General features: G+C 44.6%; 1 long non-coding RNA gene across 1 annotated transcript in view; it reads right to left on the reverse strand.

The window, feature by feature from the left end:
* The window catches only part of LOC118610757, a 167487-nt gene that overhangs the window by 130122 nt on the left and 21824 nt on the right, over positions 1-15541 (reverse strand). The gene's annotated exons all lie outside the window — the stretch shown is intronic.

Genomic DNA, 15541 nt, shown 5'->3' on the forward strand with positions numbered 1-15541 from the left:
AGAAATCCTCGCCGTGGGAAGCACCCAGGTCCAGTGTGAGAGCAGAGCCACCTCATCACGGCTGCGAGGGTCGTGTGACCTCACATCGAGGGGCAGCGCGTAGAGCCACCCTAGATGGAGCAGTGCCACAGCCACTTCCGTCTTAGACTTCGGCAAGGACCCTACTTAAGATATATATATATTATTTTTGCTCGCCTTTCAACAAACTTACAAAAGCTGCTTCAATTTATCATCCTTTCACGAAGAATAACCCGAAGAAAGCGAATCTTTTTTTTCACTGAGGATTACAGGTAAACGGGAGAATCAGACAAACCAAGAAAGCCACCGACAGCTGCTTCTCTCTCGTCGCTAGTCCCTTAACAGCCCAAAGACAACTCTCGGGGGTGAAAGAACAAAACTCAGGGCATATTTGGAAATTCAGACCCAGCACAATCGGCCTAAGGAAAACGAAGCTATGCGAGGGCGCTCACGACGAGGACTCTCGGCATGCCGGCAAAACAGGGCTTTCCTGGGTCTGCAGAGACGGGGACCCGGGGCGCTGTGTGCTTCGGTGAGGTGACGCGAGTGGCACTCACGAGCCTGGGCCATGCTCACAAACGACGCCCGCTCTAATAGAGCCACGCAGTCTGCTCTCAGCCCCAGCATCTTAATTCATCTTGAACAAGCTGCAGTTTGAACAGGGAAGTTGAAATACATGGGCACTGGGAACTATTCAGGACTGAATTAGTTAAGTTATAGATGAGAAAAGTCAGTGGACGGACACAATGGATGGAGCCAACCAGGGAGTTTTAACAAATACTGTGCATTTATCTAATCCCGTTCAAAGCAAAGAACCTAAAAATCTATGTTGCAGAGTACATTTATTCCCAAGGATGTCAACGCAGGTGAATCATCATAAACTCTTGTTTGCTGGGAACTATTATAAGTGCTTTTATTTATTTATGCCCACAACAGTCCTAAAGAACACAATTACTGTCCGCATTCTGCACAGAAGGAAGCAGAGACACGGAGCCACCGTGAAGCTGGGCTTGAGAGCCCACACTTTAAGCCGACATACTGCACAGTTATTGTACCTGCAAGTCTACACGCGTGAAACTGTGTATATGGCCACCGAATCACAAAATGACCAGATCCGAACTGCTAAAACCTGAACAGATTATTTCTAGTTATTAAAAAGCAACTGCTCAATGATAAGGGTCATTCTTCTAGGACAGACATCCCTCAGTGCCAAGACCTTGCCCTACCTAGTCTGGAGCATATTAAAGATCCTATACTTCGAATAACAGCTTGGTGGAGTCCTACGAGAAGCCTGTCCTAACCACACGGCTTGCATCCGGGTGCGCTATGCTCATTCTTAAGGAAGCCCCAACCTCCAGCCTCGTGTCTGAGAACACAGGATGAGGGACCACAGACATTCTTGGAGGTTATTAGACCCAATATCTGAAACACCTAAACTCTGTGTATGTGACAGTGGCCTAATAAGGTTAGCCTTGTTAAAATCTTTTATACTATTTTTTATTGCACCTTATCTATGTTTGGATATGTTTAGACACACAAACGCTTAGCATTGTGTTACTTAGTAAAGTAGCATGCCTTACAGGTGTGTAGCCCAGGAGCAATAGGCTAGCCGTACAGGTAGGGCGTGCAGTAGGCTCTACCCTCTAGGAGCACTCTGCGATGTTCACACGCTGGCGAAATCACCCGTCCTTAAGTGGCACATGGATGTAATTTCTACCTTGAATGAACCTTAGACATTGTAGCCTGTGTTCACCTGTGTTGCTCTCTTTCTCCCCCTGGTGGCCATTTAGAAAACCTTACAGTCCCTGCCCAGGAAGATTTTTTTTTTTTTTCCAAGATTATGGTTTCTATGAGCCATTAAAGGCAAGAGCTGCCTTTTAACAATATTATCTTCACACAAAGAGAGGCTGATGAACAATGCAACCCACACCAAGGAAAGCGATTTTAACTCAAAGACAAAGATCAGTATCCCTGAGGACACGGGTCTTACTCCAAGTTAACTCCAAGACTTTTTTGTTTCTTAAATCAGTAAGTTGCTTCCTTTTGCTTCTACCAGTTTGAGGTACATTTCACATGCCATCGGAAAAGTCCGACTAAGATATCTCCCCCGTCCTCAAGTCCTCTCCAGTTTGCTGTTGGTCCCCCGCCTCTTCTCACAGAGAGTTTGACCCAGAACAGACATCTCTGTTAAAATCACATCTCTGTCCCCGACTCGTAGTCGGTGGGCTCCCACATGACACGAGTCATGGCAGTGACAACACAAGCCAGTTTTCCACTCATGGTAAAGACAGCCAGTGGTCACCGAAGCCTCCACCTCTAGAATTCCATGAGTCGGAAACCATACACTCTTGCTTTTAAAGGTGTCTTTGGATAGAGAGGATAAAAACAAAGAATTTGTTTATTTCCAGCTTTGGAAGAACAGGAGTCTGGCCAGAAAGGCTGACCAATGCTTGGGCGTCTCATCTTTTCAGTCTATTTGAAGATCTGTGAATACTGCTTACCTGCAGCCAGACCACCCATGTTTTACATAATGCTTCTCATCACATTTGCAGTTAATGCCTGTTTAACGTTCTCTTTCCTCACTAGACTGTACACCTCAGGAAGGCAGGGCTGATGTCTGCATGTCTCAGAGTTTTATCTCGAACACACAGCACAGTGCCTGGCACATCAAAAGTTTGCCATAGGTATTTGTGGACTCGGTAAATGTATTGGAGACTGATTAAGGATTCTCAGCTCCTGCATCAGTTGAACATCCTAGAGAGGCCTATGATAGTTACCGAATTTCAAAGTAATCCTCCCATTAGTACTGAAGAAAGTTGCAAGATGACTTTAATCTTTTCTCCACTTTTTTCTACCTGTAACTGACGACGCAAGTTGGGGTCCCGTTGGTGGTCAGACTGGATGAGCGGGAACTTTCCTTTGGTTTCCTCCCCGCCCCTTTTATATAGTCAAGAATTATATGATTACATTTTCACCAAATATTTTTTGTGGGGGATGGAAATTTTCAAAGGAAATAATTAGTTTTTAATTAAATTCCCTAGATCTTGACATTTTACAGTCCATCTTCACTTTTTTCCATACCCATTTCTTTTCTCTCCTAACTTGAACTTTAGCCAACATTAATTTTGGAGAGGCTTTCTCTCTCTCTCTCTCTCTCTCTCTCTCTCTCTCTCTCTCTCTCTCTGAATGGTCACTTCCTCCAGTCCTGCTACTTGTCATTAAATTCTGGATCAAGGACCTTTCTCTCAGTCACGATGACCCCCTAAATCTTATTATCATCAACCAAAATAACTCGAGTCCTCTCCTGCCTGTCCTCAAGATGGCATTCTAAGCACAGCCTCCAGCCTCTCCAGTCCCTGGCCCTAAATTACTAGGAAGATGAGATCTTTTCTAAAACACTAATACAACATTGGAAGAACAGAGGGGAGGCTCCCCCTAAAGATCAGGGGAGATGGTATCCCCCGGTGACAGAAAATCAAGAACCTGCCCCATGCCAAGTGCTTCACAGAGCAGGAGTGACCCCGGAGCTCCCCAGGGCCAGGGGAAGTGGATGGGGGAACGAAGGAATCTCAAAAGTGCAAGAATAACACAATACTTCTATATCTAATATGTTCGCTAGATTCGCAGATTTCAAGAGAAAAACTTTAGGATCATGTCAAAAAATAATTTGAAAAATCCAAGATCCGGTCACAATTAAATACCTGTAGTGCGGTAAAGTAGAGAGAAACATCCAGTAACAAACAGCATATCTGCCAGAAATGTTCAGCAAGCATCATACTCAAGCAGCAAAAAGTTAGACGCGTTCACATTAAATCCAAGAACGTGAGAAGAGTGTTTATTCTTAATGCTGCCTTCCGCAGGTCCCCGGAGAGCCTCATTAACGCATTCAGACAAGAAAAATAGGGCAACTGAAAAGAGAGACGAAGCAGTCATTATTTTCAGAAAATATGATCCTCTATATTTGGGGGTAGACCTAATAGACTTAGCTGATAAACTGGATGTGATGGAGACAGGTAAAGAGAGATCAAAGGTGACACGTGGGCTCTTGGCTTGAGCCCTCGGTGTTCTTCATACCTTCAACAAATTTAGTAGGAAATGGGATTATGGGATTAAGAGATAGAATCAAAGAGACAGTTGGCTATATGAGTCTAGGCGTTAGAGGTTTGGGGTGTAGACTTGAGGAAGAGATATCAGATAGGCAATGTGATAGATGAGTCCAGACTTCAGAGGCGAGCTTAGGTCTGAAAATATAAATTTAGAACTTATCAGAATATAGATAATGTTCGAAGGTTTAGGCTGAATCGAATTCCTTCCAAAGGACATTGAGGATGCTGCAGGCCAGCATTTCGAGGCAAGCGAATGAGCTTGAGAAGGACCAGCCCGGCGAGATAAGAGGAAAGCCCAGACCTATGGGAGCGTCACAGAACCATGGGAAAGAAAATAAGTTTTTAAAGCAGAAGAGGAGGCAGATGTCAACAGTCTCATGCTGCTGAATACTCATGAAAAAGGAGAGGTAACTTCAGGATCAGTCTTCGGGAGGCTGCCAGTGATCTCGTCACGGTCACGGTCGATGGTGACTGGGAAGGAACCCAGCTGGGGCAGGGTGAGGAGAACGGGAGAGGTGAGGACGCTGCAGAAGAAAACTCTGGAGCTACGAGAGGTTATTGGTTCATGAGGTTTGAGGAGAGAAGCCGTCTCCGTAACACAAAAGTGCCAGGTGGAGCAGCAAGTGCTGGTACAGAAGCTGCAGAAAGTTATCCAGTAACATTTTGGATCATGAATCAGGCGGCTACACCAAACAGATTTTCAACGTAGAAGAAAATCTACAATTTAGAGGGGAGAAGATGCTACCTAAGACTTTCATAGCTAGAGAGAAGCCCGCGCCTGGTTTCGAAGCATCAGAGGATGGGCTGACTCTAATGCAGCTGGTGACTTTAAGTTGAAGCCAGTGCTCATTTACCATTCCAAAAATCCTAGGGCCCTTAAGAATTATGCTAATTCTACTCTGCTAGTGCTCTAAAAATGGAACAACAAAGCCTGGGTGACAGCATATGTGTTTACAAGATGATTAAGTGAATATTTTAAGCCCACTGTTGAGATCTACTGCTCAGAAAAAAAAGATCTTTTCAAAATATTACTGCTTACAGACACCTGGTCACCCGCGAGCTCTGATGGAGATACATGACAAGATTAATGATGTCATGTCTGCGAACATGACATCCTTTCTGCAGCTCCTGGATCAAGGAGTAATTTTGACTTCCAAGTCATATTATTTAAGGAATACATTTCATGAAGCTCTAGTTGCCATCAATAGTGATTCCTCTGATGGATGTGGGCAAAGTAAACTGAAACCCTTCTGGAAAGGATTCACCATTCTAGCGCCATTAAAAACATTTGTGATTCAGGGGAAGAGGTAAAAATATCCACCTTAACAGGAGCTTGGAAGAAGTTGATTCCAGCCCCCGTGGATGACTTTGAGGGACTCAAGATGTCAGTGCAGGAAGTTAACTGCAGATGTGGTGGAAACAGCCCGAGAACCGGAACCAGAATGGTCCGGAAGGAATATGCGGCTGAGCTGCCGTGATCGCGTGAGAAAGCGTGATCAAGCTGGATGAGCAGAGAAAGTGATTTCTCGAGACAGGATCTACTCCCGGTGAAGATGCTGTGAACACTGTGGAAATGACAGCGAAGGATTTTGAATATCACACAGACTTGGTTGGCGAAGCAGAGCAGGGTGAGAGAAGGCCGACTCCAGTTTAGAAACAAGCTCTGCTGGGGGTGAAATGCTACCAAACAGCGTCACGTGCTAGAGAGAAATGGTTCACGAAAAGGAAGAGTCAGTCAATGTGGCAAACAAACTTCATTGTCGTCTTACTTAAAGAGTTGCCACAGCCACCTCAGCCTTCAGCAACCACCCTGCTGATCAGTCAGCAGCCATCAAGGTCGAGGCGAGACCCTCCACCAGTGGAAAGATTATGACCTGCTGAGGCTCGGATTGCAGTTAGCTTTGTTAGGTTCCCTGACCTTCTCTGCGCGGTCCCTCTCTTTTGCTTGCTGTGCAGAAGCTGTTCAGTTGGCTCACCATTTTCTCTCAGGAGGATTTGCTCTAAATGTGGGTGTACATGCCATGTGCTGTGAGGGAGCCAGGTCAGCACCCACCGACACAGCCATCCTTGACCCGCCTCCAATAAACCATTTTTAAATTAAGATACGTATATTGTTTTTTAGATTTAATGCTGTTTCACACGAGTACAGATGATTACAAACGTAACTTTTACATGCCCTGGGAAACCAAATTGTCACCTGACTGCTTTACTGCAATATTCTCTTAACTGTGGTGGCCTGGAATGGAACCCTTAGTACCTCCGAGGAGCGCCTGTGTATCTGAACATAGGTCCCGAGTCTTCGTGTATTCAGACCTGGTTCTCCATCAGTCATGCGATCTACCCAAGTTATTTCTAGCAAACTTCTTTCCTACAGAATTTAGCCAAGGCTTTCCTTTCTGTTGCTTGCCAGCCAAGATCTCCGAGTGCCACACTAGATATGCTCACAATTATACCATCCTCAGGCCAACCCGACAGCCCCTTCCTCCAAGAACGCCGTCCAATCTTTGGAATCTCTTTAAGGCCCAAAAAGTACCTATATTTTCTCCTTTGCAGCATTAGATCCTATTTGGCACACGATGGGCTAAACCCCGATCTCCTAAAGTCAGTTTTAGAGTCAGGCAGAGGAAAGGAAGAGATAGAATGAGGGTAAGACTGTTTGTATCCGGAGTAGAATTCGCTCCAGCTCCAGCTTCGTGTACTGCTCTCCCCAGCGGCTAACCAGTGCATTGCACGTGGGTTTCAATAAGTATTTGTGGAATAAATAAATCCAGGAAAAAAAAATAGAAAACAGTATAAAATATAAAAAGAGCTGAAATAGGGACCAAAATTTAGAGTACTATCTACCATTTCTTCCTCTTCAAATACTCTGGATATCATTTTCCTTATTTGTAAAATGAAGAGGCAAAATAGTTCTAAGTTCCTTTCAGCTCAGAAATTCTTTGATCTGGGAATAAATATACTTGAGTAGTAGGACTCAAAACTCTGTTGTACAGGTTTTAAAAAAATAACAATTCTTTCTTTGGGGGAAAAAAAAATGAGGCTCTATCTCGTTTATTTTTCCCAGCACTCAGCAGAATAAATGTAGGTTTCACTCATTAGCAAAGCTGTAAACGCTGATGTGCTCACGTTTGCACGCAACCACGCGTTCCCACGGGAACGCACCGGAATGCGCCCAGTGCCTCCCCGAGCTGTGATGCACTGCGATGCCCACCGAGAGTGTCACCTCTGAGGCGCCAGCAAACCTGTATTCCCACAGCGTCTTCTGAGGCTACCCTGTCCTTCTCAGGGTTAAACTCACTCGGGGATGCAAATTGCCCAGCTGGGTTTTAATTAAGGCTCTGCTTCCGCCCTCCCTGGGGCTTTTCTGTCTCATCCGCCTCCTCTTCCTCCCCCTCCTCCCTACTGCTTCCTGAGTCACTTCTCTCCTTTCCCTTAACTCCCTCCACACAGGCCCAGGGCGAGGAGAGCTGGCAATAACGAGGCCTCAGGAACCGGTTCGAAGCCTGCGTAAAACTTTTTAAATTAAACCCTCGAGATTTGAAGAGCTGTCATTATAACGCGTGACTTGAAGCGAACGAACGTGACCCTGCCATCTAGCTGGCACGACCCTGTCCTGCGCCCGTGGGTCGGCCGGGCTCTGACGCTGACGCCTGGACAGAGAGGACTGTTCCAACCGTCAGCCTTCCTGCCCCCCGAGTGGGCAAAGCCTCCCTTGAACGTTTCTGGAACTGTCCCCGACTCTCCTCTTGCTGAACAGTCAGGAAGCGTTTAATTTGCCACTGTTAGGATTAGCTGCTTTGATAACTATCTATGGGAATAAGTCTTTGCATTTGTGGAAAAGTCCACAAAAATTTTGGATTCCTAGAAGTGGAATTAGAGAGCGAAAGGGCTATATATTAAGGACTCAATATAGATGCCAATTTTTTTCCTTTCACTCATGCATACAACCAAATATTTATTGAGCCTTCTATATGGCCTTCTTCTAGGTGCTGGAACATGTCTGGGAACAAGCTAGGCGAGGTTTCCGATCTCACGAAATGGCTATTCCAGTGGTTAAGGAAGACAATACGCAATTAAGAAAGCACGTGTAATATAATTATAAATGGTAACAAGTGCTATAAAATACATAAATGGGATGACAGAGAGTGGATGCTAGCTTCTTGCCTCCTTCCACTCCCTCATACAATCACCAGCAGACTCGGTCCGCTCTACCTTCTAGATACATGCAGTGCTGAATTCAATCATCTCCCACCTCCTTTACTGCCTTGGCCCTCATCCCAGTCACCACCACCTTTTGCCGGGACATTTCCGATATCTATCTGCCTTTGCCTCCATCTTCCTTCCCTATGTCCTCTTCTCCCCACAGCGGACGGATTGATTCTTTCAAAGTGTAAGTCAGATCATAGAACTCAGCTGCAAAAGCGCTTCAAATAGCGTCTTTCTCTCAGAGTAAGATCCAGGCACTGCCATGGTCTTTAAAGAAATCCGTGGCCTGGACGCTGCTGCCCCAGTTCCCATATCCATCACTCCCCTCCCCGCTCACGCTCCTCTCCAGGTCCGAGTGTGACCCTGCCCCAGGGCCTTTTCACTGGCTGTTTCCTCTCTTTGCAATGCTCTTTCTCCAGCTATCTCTCATTTTTTTTCAGCTCTTTGCCCGAATATCATTTTTTTAAAGAGAAACAATCACTGGCCATCCCAAATAAAATCGCGTAACACCCCCCATAGCTTCCTTATCTTGTTTATTTGCACTTACCATCACTTGACATGTTTATTTGTATAATTTGTTATGGACTGTTTTTACCCTCTAAGATAGAAATTTCATAGGTAAATGATTGTATCTATTTTACCCATTATTACATTCATAGTGCCTACATTCAGATCTGGGTTCAATATTTGTTGAATGAATGGATAAACCACCATATGTAAAATATGTTCATTAATGACAGTGTTTCTACCTGGTGAGAGATTTCTAGGGGTATTCTGTAGGACTAGATAGTGTGCCCTAGCTTGCTTTCATTTTTATCAATGACATGAATTAAGAAATAGTAAAGATTTTCTCTAAATGTTGTGTATATGACCTGTTATCAGAATCATCTTCAGCAATGTTTTTCAAACTGTAGATCACTAACCATTAGTAGGCAGTGAATATAGTTTCACAGGTTCTGAACATATTTTTTTTCTTAACCAAAGAGAATATAGCTAGGCTGTAACATAATGGAATTGAATTGGAAAAAAATTTAATTTATTTATCACACATAATACATAAGTGTCATACACACACACACACACACGAGGGTTTTGGTGCACATACTTAAGTATGATGTAAAAAGTACCTATTATAAGTCACAATTTTTAAAAAAGTTTGAAACATAATGACCTAGACTGTTGATTCCAGGAAATCAATCCAGAATGCCCTGGACGTAATGAGAATAACAGCAGAAAACAATGAAATGGAAAAAAAGAGACAGAGAGAGAAAAAAAATCAATGAACCAAAATGCTAGTCCTGCAGAAGATGGTAAAGAAGTATCTCTCAGGAAAATTCCATTTATGCATGAGACCTACCATGTAAGATCATCTCTGCTTCCTCTCACACCTCACTAAAATGACAATTAAGGGACTACAAAAGGCATAAGGATTTTCAAGGATCAAGGAAATCCAAGTGGAGATGACAGCAATGAAATTTTAGACTTTGCAAAACAGACAGTTGCATACCCAACTTAGCAGAGCAAAGAAAACAGAAACCTAGGCTGGAAAAATAGGAACCCTGATCCCAGATTTATAGTGCAGATTACCAGGGAGTCCTAGAATTTGGGAGGAGGGGGGCTCTGAAGGGCAAAGAACATGAGGGCTAGTTTAAAAGTCTGCAGAGAAGCAGTTAGAGCCCTACCCTACTCTACCCCAAATGTAGATGGGGGAGGTTAAACTGGAGGAACCCTGTACTCAGGGACACCGTACTATGCAAGAACAGGTGTAGTATGCTGAAAACAGGGGCGGAGAGCAAGACTTCTTCCCCCTCTCACCCTCAGATCCCTTTCCCTATCATATTCTCAGAATGTCGACAGCCAGACTTGAACCCTACAGGCTAGAGATTAGTGACTCCCTTTCTGAGTACGCTGACAAGTCAGTAAAAGAGATTTACAGATCCTGACACTTAGAGGTCCCTGCTGAAGTAAATGAGGGACCACTCAATTGTTAAAGCCTGCCAATCAACAAGCTTTATCTGTACATACTGTTCTTCTAAATAGTTTTTATCGACTCTTCATAAGTATGAACAGAGAGCTAGGAAGCACCAGGCATTTTTTTTTTAAACTCTAATGTTAAACTAAACATAATACACAAAAAGAAATTTCAGGGGAAAGAAAGATATTACAAAAAATATATATAGCAAATTTCCTCTGAGAAATTAGAAAAGATATTGCGTCCATCAGATGAAAACAAATAGAATATCACATTGCACAAGGAAAGGATACACCAGAGAATACAATGTTCTTTAAAATCATAATCTTGACAGTAGAAATGGAAAATTAAATGAAAGTGTTGGAAAATAGGCAAGAAAATCTCCCATCAGTAAAGCAAAAAAAGACAGAAGGAAAACTAGAGAAAACATATACTTAAAAAAAAAAAAGTAGAGGAGCAGCCAGAGGTTCGACCCCTGAACAGGTGTTTCACAGAGAAAGAACAAAGTCAACGGGGGGAACAACAGTGGCCGAAACGTAACCACCGAATATGTTCCAGGAACGAAAGCCACGAGGTTCGAGATTGAAAGGATCCACCCAGACACCCCTGATTCATTTCAAAAGTGACCCACGCCACAGCACAGTGCCCTGATACTTCCTTCAGGTCCCTCTGGACAAAGAGAAGACACCAAGTGTTTTCAGAGAAAAAGAGAAAATTAGGTGACATGAAAAGGGGTGAGAATCGGAATGGGACCTCGCCCCTGAAGAGCAACCCAACGTGGGTAACGATGGAATCGTCCTCACGATTCAGAGGGATAACGACTTTCAGCAAAAGATTTTACAACCCCCCCAAAAAAATATTAATCCATTGTGTGGACAGATAAAGAGATTATCAGACATTAAAGGCCTCAATACCTCTATTTTCCCACATTCCCTTTTTTAAGGAAGTTTCTAGGGGGATATTTTCCGACCAATAAAGGAGTAAAAAAGAGAGAGAGAGAAATCCAGCATTCAGGAAGCAGGGATCCAAGAGAGAGTGAGATGAGCTCCAGGACAGAGATGGGGGGAGATGCCGGGGAGACAGCCGTGCGGCAAGCAAAGACCAGCTGGTCCACACTGGGGCGGGAGTCTGAGGCTTCAGGAGGGACGTCTCCACAACCATGGTGACGGCTGTAATGAAAGCTAAGCAAACAACGACAATAACAAACATGAGGTCATTATCAACTCTGGGGAAATAAAAGTTCGACAAGAAGGGAAATGTAATAATTGGCGGTAACAGTATATTCTATGGCTCATCCGTGAATAATATTAGCATAATCACAATCACGTACATAATGAATCTCATTCTATACCAGAACTATGATGTCGTTATTACATGGGGAAGAGATGTATGTGTTTGTCTTATATGTGTTTGTGCTGGGGAAAAGGAGTGTAACAAAGCCAAATTTTTGTCTTCCATAGTAGAAAGCTGAGAAATAACATATAAAACCAAAGAATAGATTCTGATTTTTTTTTAATACCTTGCCAGACCAAGTAATCAAAAGAGTTGACACTGAGGAGAAGTCAGAGGCAGGCAAGGGCAAAGTAAGGGACGGATATCTTTTCAGCCTTATCTAACTATGTTTTAACTTGGATAATGATAAAATTTCAACTAAGAAGTGCATTTCCCTGCCAGGAACTTGAGTATTAAGTATGTGACGAGGTTTATGAAACAGGCTTAGGAGGCATCGCTCAGCCAACAGCCAGGAGAGGCACCTGAGCTGTGTGCCGCACCCTGTCCAGCTCTGAGGAACGGGACCCCTGCTGAGGCGCCCGCACGGCATGCCCAGGGCAGGAGAACTCTCCAGATGAGACCGCAGGAGGGAACTAGAAAGATGCCGCCTGCGGCCAAGAGTTCTAAGAAATTTCTCTCGGTTCCTTGGAGTCTGTAATGAGACTTGACTTTAGATTCAAGAGCGAGGCAGGTCCCTGAGAGCTTGCAGAGGGTCAGTCCTCGAGGGGAGGTTATGACCGTGTGTTGATGTCGTTCTGTGGTAAATGCATCGAGATATAAGAAGATGGTAAGGCGTGGTCTTCGGTGAGGACCAACTCTGTGCCACACATTGCAGCCATCGGCACTGCGCGGAATTATCGCTTCGTGCCCCCCTCAAGCCCCGTAAGTTGTCACAGAGTGGAACTGGCACAGCGCTCACCACGTCCTGGGTGTCAGGCTAACGACACTCCACTCTGGCGGAGGTACGACTGGTGTTGTGCCGACTTTATAGACGGGAAAACAGAAGGAGAAAGACTCATCATTTTCCTCATGGCGCACAGCTAGGAAAAGACCAGGCCAGGATTCAAAGTGCATGGTTCCGAAACCAAACGTGGACTCGTCACGCACAATACTAGCCTCAAGCGACAGGTGACAAAAGGCGGGCTTAGAGACTGTCGGTAACCAGTCAAAGGCACGTGGTCACCAAGGAGTGGAGCCGGTCCTTAGGTCCAGTCTTCTCTGAATGCAAAGCCCACCCTGCTGCCACCGTAACGGAAGATGCAACAGAATTAACTAAGCAAGCCACTGTCCGTCGTAGGATTAACACCCACAGTGATCGTGAGTAGACTGGTCAGTGGAATGAAAGGGTATGAAGAGCACAGGGGTGTAATAAAGTAAGAACGGCCAACCCCTGGGAATGTGGGTGCGGCGGGGGTTACTGCCCTCTGGGAACCTCCCTTTCCTTCTAACACCAGCGGCACAGGTAGAGGCAGGACTTGAAGGCCAGTCGCACAGCACATGAATCCTGACTCTGGTACTTCCTAGCCACGTGCAAGTCACTTCACTCCTGTGAGCCTCAGTTTCCTTATCTGGAAAATGCTGATAATGATGGGATTGCCTGAGGATGAAGTAATTCAGTCTAAGCGAAGAGCCTGTAATAGTGCCTGGCACACAGTAAGTGGTGGAGTCTTGGTGATTGTTTTTGTACCTTTATTACTTAAGGACCTCCTCGCGTAGGCTCTGCTCCCAACTCTGAGACTAACTCTTGCTGTTACTTACCCGCTTGGCATTGCCAGACTTGTTTCTGCTCTGCTCTGGGCATTCCAAAGAGCTGGCATCCTCACCCTCTGCTCTAGGCCTGCTGCTTGGATTTCTTCCATCACACAGAGCGCCCTGTGGCCTGCCCCCTTCTGCCTCAGATTCCCAATGAGTAGATCTCTAACTACTGCTAGAACTGCTCGTTATAACCAGTTCGGCCACTTGCCTCCTCCATACCAGTTCAGTTCCATACGTCCTGCCATTTGTGCAGACACGAACATACTGGTTTTTACTCACTGCTCACTTACCCTGGGACAGATCTCTAGATCCAGGGTTGACATTTCAGGTTCCTACTTCCCTAGACTTATCACTCACAGTAGTAACTAAAATTGGTACAGCCCTTTACAGTTTATGCTACACAAATACTACCTAATTAAACCTTCACAATGAGCCTTTGAGATAGGCATTTTTGTTACATAATAGAGAGAGAGAGAGAGAGAGAGAGAGAGAGAGAGAGAGAGAGAGAGAGAGATGATGGATAGAGAGAGATGGATGGATGGATGGATGGACGGACGGACGGACGGATAGATAGATATTCAGGCAAGATAAATAAATTGTCCAAAGTAGCTAAGAATTAGTGGTGGAAACAGAACTAGAAACCAGAACTCCTGTCTCCAGATATTGTATTCTTTGCAGAATAGCACAGCACCTATAACATCTGCACAGACTTACACCACTCGGAACCCAGCTGTAAACATTGCCAAGCCTCCACGTCCTGCCCGCCCTCTCTCTCCTGGACTTCCACACTCACGTCGGCCGCTGTTATGCAGCATCCCCTGAAGGCTCACACGCAGCTCAGAGCACACGGTTCTGACCTCGGCGTCCTTTCCAGCTCACTAGCTCTGTGCGTACGCCTCCGCTTCTATCAACGGCCTGAATTTTTTCCTACACAGAAAACCTGGGAATAACACTTGGCTCATCCTTCACCCTCATCTGTCCCATTCAGTTATCTTCTGAAAGTGAACGTTCTTTCTTTGCGTTATGTCCTATATGTGAACTTTCCTTCCCATTCGTACACCCCCTCCTGGAATCCAGGTCCTCAACATCCCCCTCTCAGCTACACTATAATCTTCGCCTTGCTTTCATTTTCTCCCTTTTCATTTCTTCCTAAAACCACACCAGATTAATCTTGGTTACATGTCACATTGTCTCCTGCAGAAAAGCTTTTGGTAGCTCTTCATATCTTTTAAGATAAGTTTCTTAACACGGCGTTTCCTAAACCACGAGCTGAGAAAATCCATGTTCTTTGGGATTCATAGATGCTTCATTTAGAAAAGGAAGGAGAAATGCTACCTTCTATCACCTCTTCTCCACGTACATGCCCATTGGTTCAGAGCTGGAATATGTGATCAAGAGACCTAAAACTTTCTTTGCAAAGCAGTATTTTCAAAATGCACTTCACCCCGGAGGTTTTCATGAAAACAGCGACATCTGATTGGCACTGATGTTCCAAGAAACACAGTGTACGGCATTCGCCCCCTCACCTCCATGTGCCTTTCAGAAATTACCTTCTACCACTACTCTATGCAAATCCTCCCTGGTGTTCAACTTGGCTCCTGACCAAGTCAAACCAAGTCCCGCCTTTGAGTCTGACACCATCCTCCTCTGACCACCCGAGGCCTGCCGAATGCTCCAGACCCAGCTCACTGCTCTGCGAATCACAGTCCCAGGTTTTCTACAAGGCCCTGGTTTTGCATGATTTATCCTTCTTAACAAAGGTAATTCAAACACAGTACGAGATGTGATTATTTGAAGGATTCTTATTATAAGTAAATTCACATTCAAAAAAAATATTAAATTACATATCCTGACTTACGATTTCTACAGTTGGTTCACTATAATTATTGAGCACACCTATTTTTGTAGTTTATCAGAGGCACTGTATGCACTCATGTATTGTTAATTATGCTTTTATCCCTTCGTACCTCTCCTACTAGGTTTGTCCATTTATTTCCAGTACTTATTTATCTCCCAGAGTGAGATGCTCAAAAACTCAGGTTGATTATAATAATCATTCTAAGGCTACGTATCAGACTAGCTCAGGGACTTTCAAATGCAAAGTCCTTTTTACCCAAAATGCAGATCTCAGCTTTAAAGACCAAGCCAACTGCCTAAGAAAGGCATACCCTGCTTTAATTCAAGGAATAAGGTCTGGCCCTCAGTGGGGCCT

The sequence above is a fragment of the Rousettus aegyptiacus genome, unplaced genomic scaffold (assembly GCF_014176215.1).
Source record: "Rousettus aegyptiacus isolate mRouAeg1 unplaced genomic scaffold, mRouAeg1.p scaffold_m13_p_13, whole genome shotgun sequence".
Classification (NCBI taxonomy): Eukaryota; Metazoa; Chordata; class Mammalia; order Chiroptera; family Pteropodidae; genus Rousettus; species Rousettus aegyptiacus.